General features: G+C 42.8%; 1 pseudogene; it reads right to left on the bottom strand.

Annotated features, from left to right (window-relative positions):
* Positions 1-134: 134 nt before the first annotated feature.
* On the bottom strand, positions 135-8,030 carry LOC113019132 (E3 ubiquitin/ISG15 ligase TRIM25-like; annotated as a pseudogene).
* Between the last annotated feature and the right edge of the window lie 1,422 nt (positions 8,031-9,452).

The following is a 9,452-nucleotide window of genomic DNA, read 5'->3' as shown; positions in this document are numbered from 1 at the left end:
TTAGGTGGAAAATAATGCTATTAAACTCCTCTTTCTTCGTCATCCTCTTCCTCATCCCCATCCTCTTCTTCTTCCTCTTCAAAATCCTCCTCCTCCTCCTCCTCCTCCTCCGGGCTGTAATCATCATCATCATGCGGTCCCACCCCATCTTCCTCCTCATCGTCTTTCTCCTCCTCCCCCTCACTTCTCATTTCCTCTTCGCTGCTGTCATCTAGGTCATCTTCATCTTCATCGTCCTCCTCCTCGTCCTCCTCCGGAGCCTCTTCCTCATTCTCGTCCTGCTCCTCTCAGGATCAGAAATGTAGCCTGATGGAGAAAATGAAACAGAAGTTTGAGCAGAGCTGAGAACAGCACAAATCGTTACGCTGCCAGATGTTTTCGGGTTAGAGGCTTGTGAAGCCGTTTCAGACACAGTGACGAGTGTCAGCAAATGACTGAATATTTCTTACACAGGGAATTGATAGCATCGCTAATGTGAGGCCGGAGCTCCTCTTCCAGAAATTTTCTCATTTCCTCTTCCATCGTCATTCCCACACCCTCCGTCTCCATGTCGACATACTCTGGGTAAAACATGTTTTTCCTTAGCTGCCTGCGGTAACTAAAGTGCACAAAGACAAAAGAAGTGACAGTTTGCTTCCTTCATCCATGTATACACGTCTTAAATCGCTAATTGTTTGCAACCATGCTGACACATAACTAAGCACTTCGGTCAGTCTATAATAATCAGTTTAAGTAAAACTACAATATGTACTGGTAAAAACTCCTTAAATATCATGCTTCTAATGGTTTTTCGTGATATACACACACAGCAGCCACTTTGTTAGGTACACCTGTTGAATTGCTGAATGAAAATATCTAATTAGCCAATCACATGGCAGCAACATACATGTCACAAAGGTTGAATCATCTCAATCTGGTTTCTTGAACATGACAGTGAGTTCACTGTTCCTCAACAATTCCACAGGTCAGCAGATCTCAATCTAATAGAGCAATGTTGGGACGTGGTGGAACCGGAGATTCACATCATGCATGTAAAGCCGGCAAATCTGCAGCCACTGTGTGATACAGTCATGTCAACATGGACCAAAATCTCTCAAACATTTCAAGCAACCTGTTCAAGTCGCTCTGTAGTTAAGAACCTGGCACCAATGAGATGTATTCAAAAAAAGTGGCTGCTGAGTGTTTATTTTTTCCTCCCCACAAAAAAATAAGCTAACAGATAATTTCAGCTGTGAGAAATATTAGGATGTTTAAACTTTATTTTGTCTGTATGATGTGAGAATAAAGCAAAGATGAACTGAGAAATTAAAAAAAAACAAAAAAAAACTTACTATTTTCCTTTTGTCCTGTATGCCTGAAAAAAAAACAAAACAGACATCAACACAAATAAATCAATTATTAAAACAACTCTATGCGTATCTCCACACACAGATTGTACTTTGGTGGGCAGCCCTGGAATATAAACCATCACATTTACATCATCCTAGCAGGATAGTCTGAGAGTTTGATGACAGCATTCTGTTGGTATTTTTACAGCTTTTAACTTCAGCAGGATAAACTTTCTTTTGGATCAGTTCAATAATGTCACAAGAAAATGTTCCGTGCTTTAAGAGTAAAATCGCGGCCGCAGTTTGACAGTGACGCGTAGAGTCTCACCTCGATGAAGCGGAAAGGGTCGCTCTCGAGCATGAGACCTTCGATGCCCGCAGCGGACTTCCTGTAAGCGCGCCTGGTCCTTGGTGATCTTGATGATGTTCATCTGAATGGTCGGGCTGTTGATGTCACAGTGAGCGCGTGCACAGTCTCGCAATCTGCCGATGAAGCTCTGCACTTTGGTCTTCATCTCGTCTCCCAGTCGGTTCAAGCACAGCTCGGTGTCGTCCATAAACTTCTAACGAGGGAAGCGACGGAAAGAAGAAAAAGTCAATCAGCTGGACGATGGTGCAAAAGTGCAAGAATTTAATTTACTCAACATGAATAAGTGATGTGTAAACGGTCTAGTGCTTTACACATTCACCTAACCTAACCAGATGAGACAGTCCCCTTTGGGGTTGCGTCGGGAAGGTATGGGAAGCTCATTTCTGCCACAGATTTTTTTTTCCCAGGATCTGTAAATCCAAATTTTGTGTTACAATGTTAAAATTTCAAATTAATAACTCAAAAGTTTTATTTAGGCATCTTGAAATTTAGAGTTACTCAAGCTTGAGTCAGAGCATTGCCTAACTTTGTTTTTTTGAAGCAGAAACAAGTGCCCATAGCAAAGGCATCCTGGGTACTAAAAATAAATCAATCAGCAAGCCTAAGTGATTAAGGGAGCAGAAGAAAAGAAACAAAAACCCCTCCTTATTATACTCCTTACCATATTAAGCTTATTTATAATTATAATTTTATATTTTTTTAAACCCATTCAAGTTCTCAACTTTGGCCATATTACTTCTTTTTTAGGATTCAAATTTTGTGTTAGTAAATTGTTAAACAGTGGTGGTGCTGGGCTATGCGCTTTGCCTGACTGTTGATGGGAAAGGTGGAGCTGGTTGATTCAGAGCGCAGTATCAGGTGAGGCAAGAGGCACACCTGTAGCAGAAGGGGAAGTCATACAAGGAGGACGTACACAGTGAGAAGGACTTTTAAAAAGCGCGTGCCCTGAGCGCCCTGTTTACAAAGCTGAACAAGCTGTTCTATGCAGAGGAGAACTGACAGTGGCTGAGCCTCTTGCCACAGTACTGTACAGTTGTGGTTATACAGTCATCATGGGCATGAATGTTGAAAAAGTCTCCAGATTGCTCTCCATGGTGCTGAAAAGGTTCCCCTCCCCAATCACTGCATGGAATATACAAAACACTAAAACAAATGAAACTGCAAACTTCAAAGTGGTTTTCATGAACATCCTGTGAGCTGTAACGGTTTCTTCTGTTTAGAGGTCTCTGGCTCCATTTAACTCTAAAGTAACGTGCAGCAGAGCTTCGTAGAACATGATGACCCAGCACCTCTACAGGCGTCAATCTGCACCTTCAGAGGCCTGGGTGGACTTTATCTAGTTTTGGGATGACTGAGGCCTTACATTCATAAAACTTTGGTGTGGTTTAGACTAGAGATGGCACGATACCACTTTTTTTTTTTTATGTCCGATACCGATATCATAAATTTGGATATCTGCAGATACCGATATGAAGCCGATAGTGTTTTTTAATCAATAGAACTGGGGGTTTTTTTGGTTTTTTTTTTTTTTTTATATCTTGCTGCATTTTGTATAAGTTCATACTGAAGTTTAAAACAAAAACACTAAAGCTATTGTGTTATACCTGTATGCAAAAAATACACTGCACCCAAATTATTTCATAGTTGAGCAAAAACTGATCAATCTAATAAACTTAAACCTACACCATCCTCCCTATTCTGGTATTTTACAGAGTACTTAGCGGAAATATTAAGCAACCTAACTAATAGGGTTCTAAAACTCCCAGCAAAACAAACAAAACAAAAAAAAGGGAACCACCCTCCACCTCATGAGGCTTAATTGACGTAATCAACTTTAATTTGATGCAGGGTGGGAAAGGGAAAAAAAAAAAAAGCACAGAAATCAATTATTTTCCACAATTAAATAGATTAAACATTTTTCTTTAACAGATGGTACCTTTCCAAAGGAAAAAAGTACTATAGCTTACTAGGGTATATTAGACTTAACAGTTACTATATACAGTAATGGACTTCTATACATTTTACATCAGATTAAAACTTTGGGTGTAAGATTCAAATAATTATTTATTAAAAGCTCGACATTTAAAATGACAATAAGAAAGAAAAGTATGTCTTTGTGCCCCCTTTTCCCTGTTCATACCCTATCGGCCCCCCTGGCTAAACTTTGCTAGATCCGCCCCTGCACAGTTACCAGCCGTCAGCTACGTAGAAAAAGATCCTGGTGTAGAAAGTAATATTAAATAAATTCTAACAACAGCTTATCAAGCTTAAACGTGCTGCTGTTGTTCAGCCGCTGGTTTCCTCTTTCTGGCGCGAAGTGGGCGAAAAACAAACAAGAGACGGGAGTCACGACAGAAAAGCCGATCAGCTGATCACTGATCAGTTTCATGATTGAAGTAGCAGCAGGAGAGGGAGGGGGAGAGAAGAGGCAGTCGCTCCATATATCAGTTGTTAAGCTTAACGCGGGAATGCTTTACAAACATTAAGAGATGAACTTACACACTTGCTTTACTTCTCTCTGGGAAAACTTCCTCGGAGATGAAATGCCGGTTTGGTAGCGAGGCTCCAAAAACACACAGCCGCTCTATCACATGACGCATACTGCTCCGACGTGCTACGGTTATGAGCAGAGTTACGCCGTGTTGCAAGTTTTGTGAGGTGCTTTTTTGATATTTAATGGATCGGATAACATTTTTTTATTTCTCTCCGATATCTGATCCAGTAATTTAGGTCAGTATCAGACCGATGCCGATACGAATATCGGATCAGTCCATCTCTAGTTTAGGCTAAAGGAAAAGGTGCTGTGTTAGCCTTATCTGAATAAATAAGGAGCTTTGGAAAAACTGTACCTGTGTCCTGATACCACACAGCCCTCACTAATAATTATTCCAGCCACCAGCGCGATCATCCCTGCTTTCCTCAGGAATGAGCTTTACAGAAGTCTCTTAAAGGCTTCATCTAGAACTAGAAGTAGTACTGGCACATGCTTATGCTGAGTCAGTATTTATGTTTAGGTACAGGCCTCCCAGAACTGGGATTGAAAAGACAAAAGTGTAAAATAATAGTAGTTTTAAAAAAAAAAAAAAAAAAACCCAGGACAAATGGTAACATACTAAAAAAAAAAATGTATCAGTTATGTTTAGATAGTGAAATGTGAGGCCTCTTACTTTACTGTGCCGCTCCTTCTCCTTCTGCTCCTGGAATTTTTTCTCAGCCATGCTGTACTTCCTTTCTATCCTGTACAGCTGCTTGTCCAGCACCCCCTGGCAAACAAGAGCAGCCGAGTAAGTTTAAAGCGAATGAAGGCACAAAACGGTTTCACGTTTAACATGAAGGGACTCCAAGATTGAGTGTAAAATAAGAAGTGCGTCCTGTCAATATGTTGTTGTTGCTGTTGGTGGTGTGTGAGACTGGGAGCTGCAAAGCTACAGCCAAGCAGTGTTGAAACAGCTGAGGGCATAAAGTATACGCTGGACAGCGCTAAAATGTGGACGGGTCTGCTGTGGTTCTTTCATTCAGCTTAAACAATTAAATAAAATTCTCAGCTGCCACTCATAGGACATTTTGTCTTTTTCAGACCATTCCTACAAATCCTACAGACAGTTCTGTGGGAAAATCTCAGTTTCTGAAATACTCAGACAAGACCATGCGATGCCAACAACCATTCAAAATCACTTAAGTACCCTCTTCCTCATTCTGATGCTCAATTAGAATTTCAGCATTTCTACTTACCTAAATGAGTTAATGCCTGATTATGTTCACATTAACAAGCATTTGAACAGATGTATCTAATAGAGTGGCCAGTGCGTGTATATTCAGTGTTTAGCCATTAAAAAAAAAAAAAAAAAAAAACCTCTTTATCATCATAACTGTAACTGGAGAAACTAATTTTGGTAAAGAGTGTACCTTTAAATCCTTCATTGTATTTTTCAGAGTCTTGATCGTGTGTCCTGAGTGTCCTCCCTCTATGGTACAGGCGTTGCACACACATATCTTGTCATCAATGCAGTAATATCTGGAGTAAGAATAACAGGGCTCAGATAAAAATGAACACTAAAAGCTGATCAACAGAGCAAACCAGTAAAGCCTGGGGGGGGGGGGGGGGGGGGGGGGGGGGGGGGGGGGGCGACATCCTCACTAGTAAATAAATAAATGTTTTACAGGCACTCAGCTACTCTTCATGAAAAAGTCAAAAGGCCATCTCCTCCTCCTCCCTACCTGTAGATCTCATCATGATCACGGCACTTCCTCTTCCAGAAGTCATTCATCGGCTCGGTGAGAGGATGCATGCGGAATGCCGGCAGTTCCAGATGTGGCTTTAAATGCTCTTGGCACATCGACACCTCGCATTTCAAGCAGGTCTTTACTGCAAACATCGAAGCGGCAGCAGCAGGAGCTGCTGCTCCCTCGCTATCACCCCCTTGTTGAGAAACAGAAGCAGCAGAAGAGCAGTCCACAGCAGCACTGGCAGCCGGTGCCTCGGCAGAGCCTGAAGGGCAGTAGTCACATGGCACAGCGATCCCATTCCTGCAAGGTTGTAGCACGAGAGAGGACGACGGCAGATCCCTTGATTTTAAAGCTGTGGGAGGCATGGCGCGAACCCTGCGCCTGTGACGGTAGTCATCGGCGATATTGGCAAGTTTAAAGTTTTTCTGAAATTTGGTGCTACACTGGTGGCTGTTACGGCATTCTGGACAGCGGAAGTGACTCCGCTCTGCCTGCCGCTTCAGGCGATCGAGGCAAGTCTTGCAGAAGTTGTGCCCGCAAGGAAGCAAGTGAGGGTCCCGGTACAAGTCCAAGCACACCGGACAGGTGAGCTCATCCTGAAGGACACTGGACTGCGGTGACTCAGCCGAGGCCATGTCACTGGATGTGAGGGCAGGGGAAATGAGCCGGAGACAGATGGACGTTTCCCAAAATAGGAAAAAGATGCAATGATGAGGGGGGGGACAGACGTGGAAACAGAGGGTGAGGTGGTCGGGATAGGAGAGAGTAAAAGGAAAAGAAACAGGAGGAAAAAAGGACTCCACGCGTTTCCTAAAGTGTGGTTTAATTTTCTGCAGGCTGCTGAAAACAGAAGAAACAAGTTTAAGTTTATTGCTAATGAATGTCTTCAAATATTATTCTGTCAAATTAATAGCTTAAAAACACAAAAATAAACATACAAGGCCTAGAGAAAAACAGTTTACTTGTTATGCTTTTCATAACAAATAAACCAGGCAAATGCAGTTTTTTGCAGCTGGTTTGCATAATTTCAATGTGCTGCCAGTCATTTACAGTCAGAAAAAAAGAAATCACGAGTATTAATTATTCTTTGAGACTCAAATGTCAAAATGTGCTAACTTTTCCTTTTCTCGTGATGGCAAACTTGAGCAGATCTGGCTTTCACTGATAAAACAACAACAACGACAAAAAAAAACACCGCCAAAACAAACAAAGTTGAGCACTTCCACGGAGAGCAGGTGTTATAAACACTTGCAACGTTCTTAAATATTTATGTTATTGTTTTAAGTACGCTTGAGAGTGTCACGTGATCATTTTCGCTTCCTGCTAATTGTACATGCTGCATAATAAAGCCTGGAATTGAAAGTAAAACTTCCTGCTTGTCGAGACCACAGGGCAAAGTCACTTGTCCCGTCTTCCTCTGTTTATTGAACACGTTTAACAAAATCAGTCTGCTGTTTACACGACACACAAAAAAAAAAGTGCAGTTCCCAGTGGTCAGCACTGGTTTCCAGTGTCGCACCCGTCACACACACAGGCCTGGAAAGCTGCCATGAAAGCGTCCAGCCCTTGATTAAAACAGAGGGCCTTTAATGTGTCACGGATTTAAAAACCTGCGATCGCCTCTGTCCGTTAAAGTGTTAAACCGACAATTAGCTAACTTGGCTACACTAATCTCCCGCTCCCCGTCGAGATGCCGGGAAATAGGTTAAAAAACAAAACAAAAAACGGCACAAACAGACATTAAAGTCCCCTTACCTCGACAGAGTATCCAAGGTAGCTTTGTGAAGAGATGAAACGGTGATTTTTGCGGTTTGACAGCCTGTCAGTCGTGGCCGTGGTGCACCTGCCGTGGCTAACGTATTAACATTACCGCCCGTTAGCGCTGCCGCTTTTCCCCCCTTGTTCCCTCTGTGTCCGCACAGTCCAGGTTAGTCCGCGGGGAAATATTCCAGACAGCCGGCATTTAGATTCCCATCTGGAGTTTTCTGGATGTGACACAAAAGGACGAGTTGACACAAACCTGTGCGGAAGACAAACGGACAGCTGGCGGACTGAGACCGAGCAGGTTGATGCGGGGAAAATGCTGCCTTCACTGTGCCTGGGAAATCTGTATTTTATACGTACTGCGCGATTTGTTTGTGATTGCGCCGCTCGGGATCGCTGTTACATAGTGTGGGCTGTTGCAGAATGGTTGTTGAACCCTGTTATGAGTCATTCTATAATTAGAGGACAATTTGGGGTTCATGATCTTCTCTCATGTCTTTAAGAAAGACGATTAGCAAAATCATTTCAAAGATGTGGGACTGTCATGGCTGAGGCCGTGAAGACAGAAGGACTCAGAAGCGAAACTTACACAGACGCAAAAGTGAACGTGAAAACAAGCCTTTATTCTCTAAACATGGAATGCAACAACAATTAAACAATGAAAGCTGCAAGCAGTGTTGAGAGGGCGTGTTAAGCTACTCCCAACCAGGGGGGGATCTAGAGAAATTTTCTTAGAGTGGCATGAGGGTGGCAAAATCCAGGACACTATGCAATATATTCAGTTTTAGCATTTATATTCAATGTTTACTGTAACTACGCTCAAACTGTTAATGCTATCTTATTTTAATAAACAACATTGTCATATGCAAAACAGGGGTGGCACTTGGGGTGGCAAAGGATCATTTTAGGGTGGCACTTGCCACTCCATGCCACTCTTCTAGATCTGCCCCTGCTCCCAACACCTACACCCAGCAAGTCCGATCTGGTGTCACACTGATAGATTTTATTTCTCTTCCCACTGGGTGGGACTCTAACCATTGATTACAAATATCAATCTTTCCAAACGTGTCACGCCTTTTGACGAAAGGTGGCTTGGGTCATCCACCTCTATGCTATACCAGAAGTGTAAAACATGACATTTTCTGTTCCCACTAGTTGGCGCTGTTGCTGATGTTAAATATAGCAGTTAAATATGTTCAGCAAGGGAGCCTTATCACATGTGAGAAGTTTGGTCCAGCTTGAAGAATGTAAAATGGTAAATGGCCTGTATTTGTATGGCGCTTTACTAGTCCCTAAGGACCCCAAAGCGCTTTACACAACCAGTCATCCCCCCATTCACACACTGGTGATGGCAAGCTACACCCTGGGGCGCACTGACAGAGGCGAGGCTGCCAGACACTGGCGCCACCAGGTCCTCTGACCACCACCAGTAGGCAACGGGTGAAGGACACAACGATCGAGACCAAGCCGGGGCTCGAACCGGCAACCTTCTAATTACCAGGTGAACACCCAACTCTTGAGCCACGATCAACATAGGAATGATGCATGTAGGAAGGGAGAGCAATTAAGATTTTCATGGTGAATGATTGAAATTTGCTGTGGCGCCATGTCCACACCCTATGACAAAAACTCAGCGGTGTAGTTGACACTGACCAAATATGAAGGTGATCTGATCAAATCCCTAGGAGGAGTTCGCACAAGTTTAGGGCCTGGAAATGGCAAAATTAGCACCAAAATGTCACTTTCAATTCAAAACGGTGGAC

Source organism: Astatotilapia calliptera, chromosome 3, assembly GCF_900246225.1.
Source record: "Astatotilapia calliptera chromosome 3, fAstCal1.2, whole genome shotgun sequence".
Lineage (NCBI taxonomy): Eukaryota > Metazoa > Chordata > Actinopteri > Cichliformes > Cichlidae > Astatotilapia > Astatotilapia calliptera.
The sequence above is the reverse complement of the archived record's forward strand: the minus strand, read 5'-3'. Positions and strand labels throughout refer to the sequence as shown.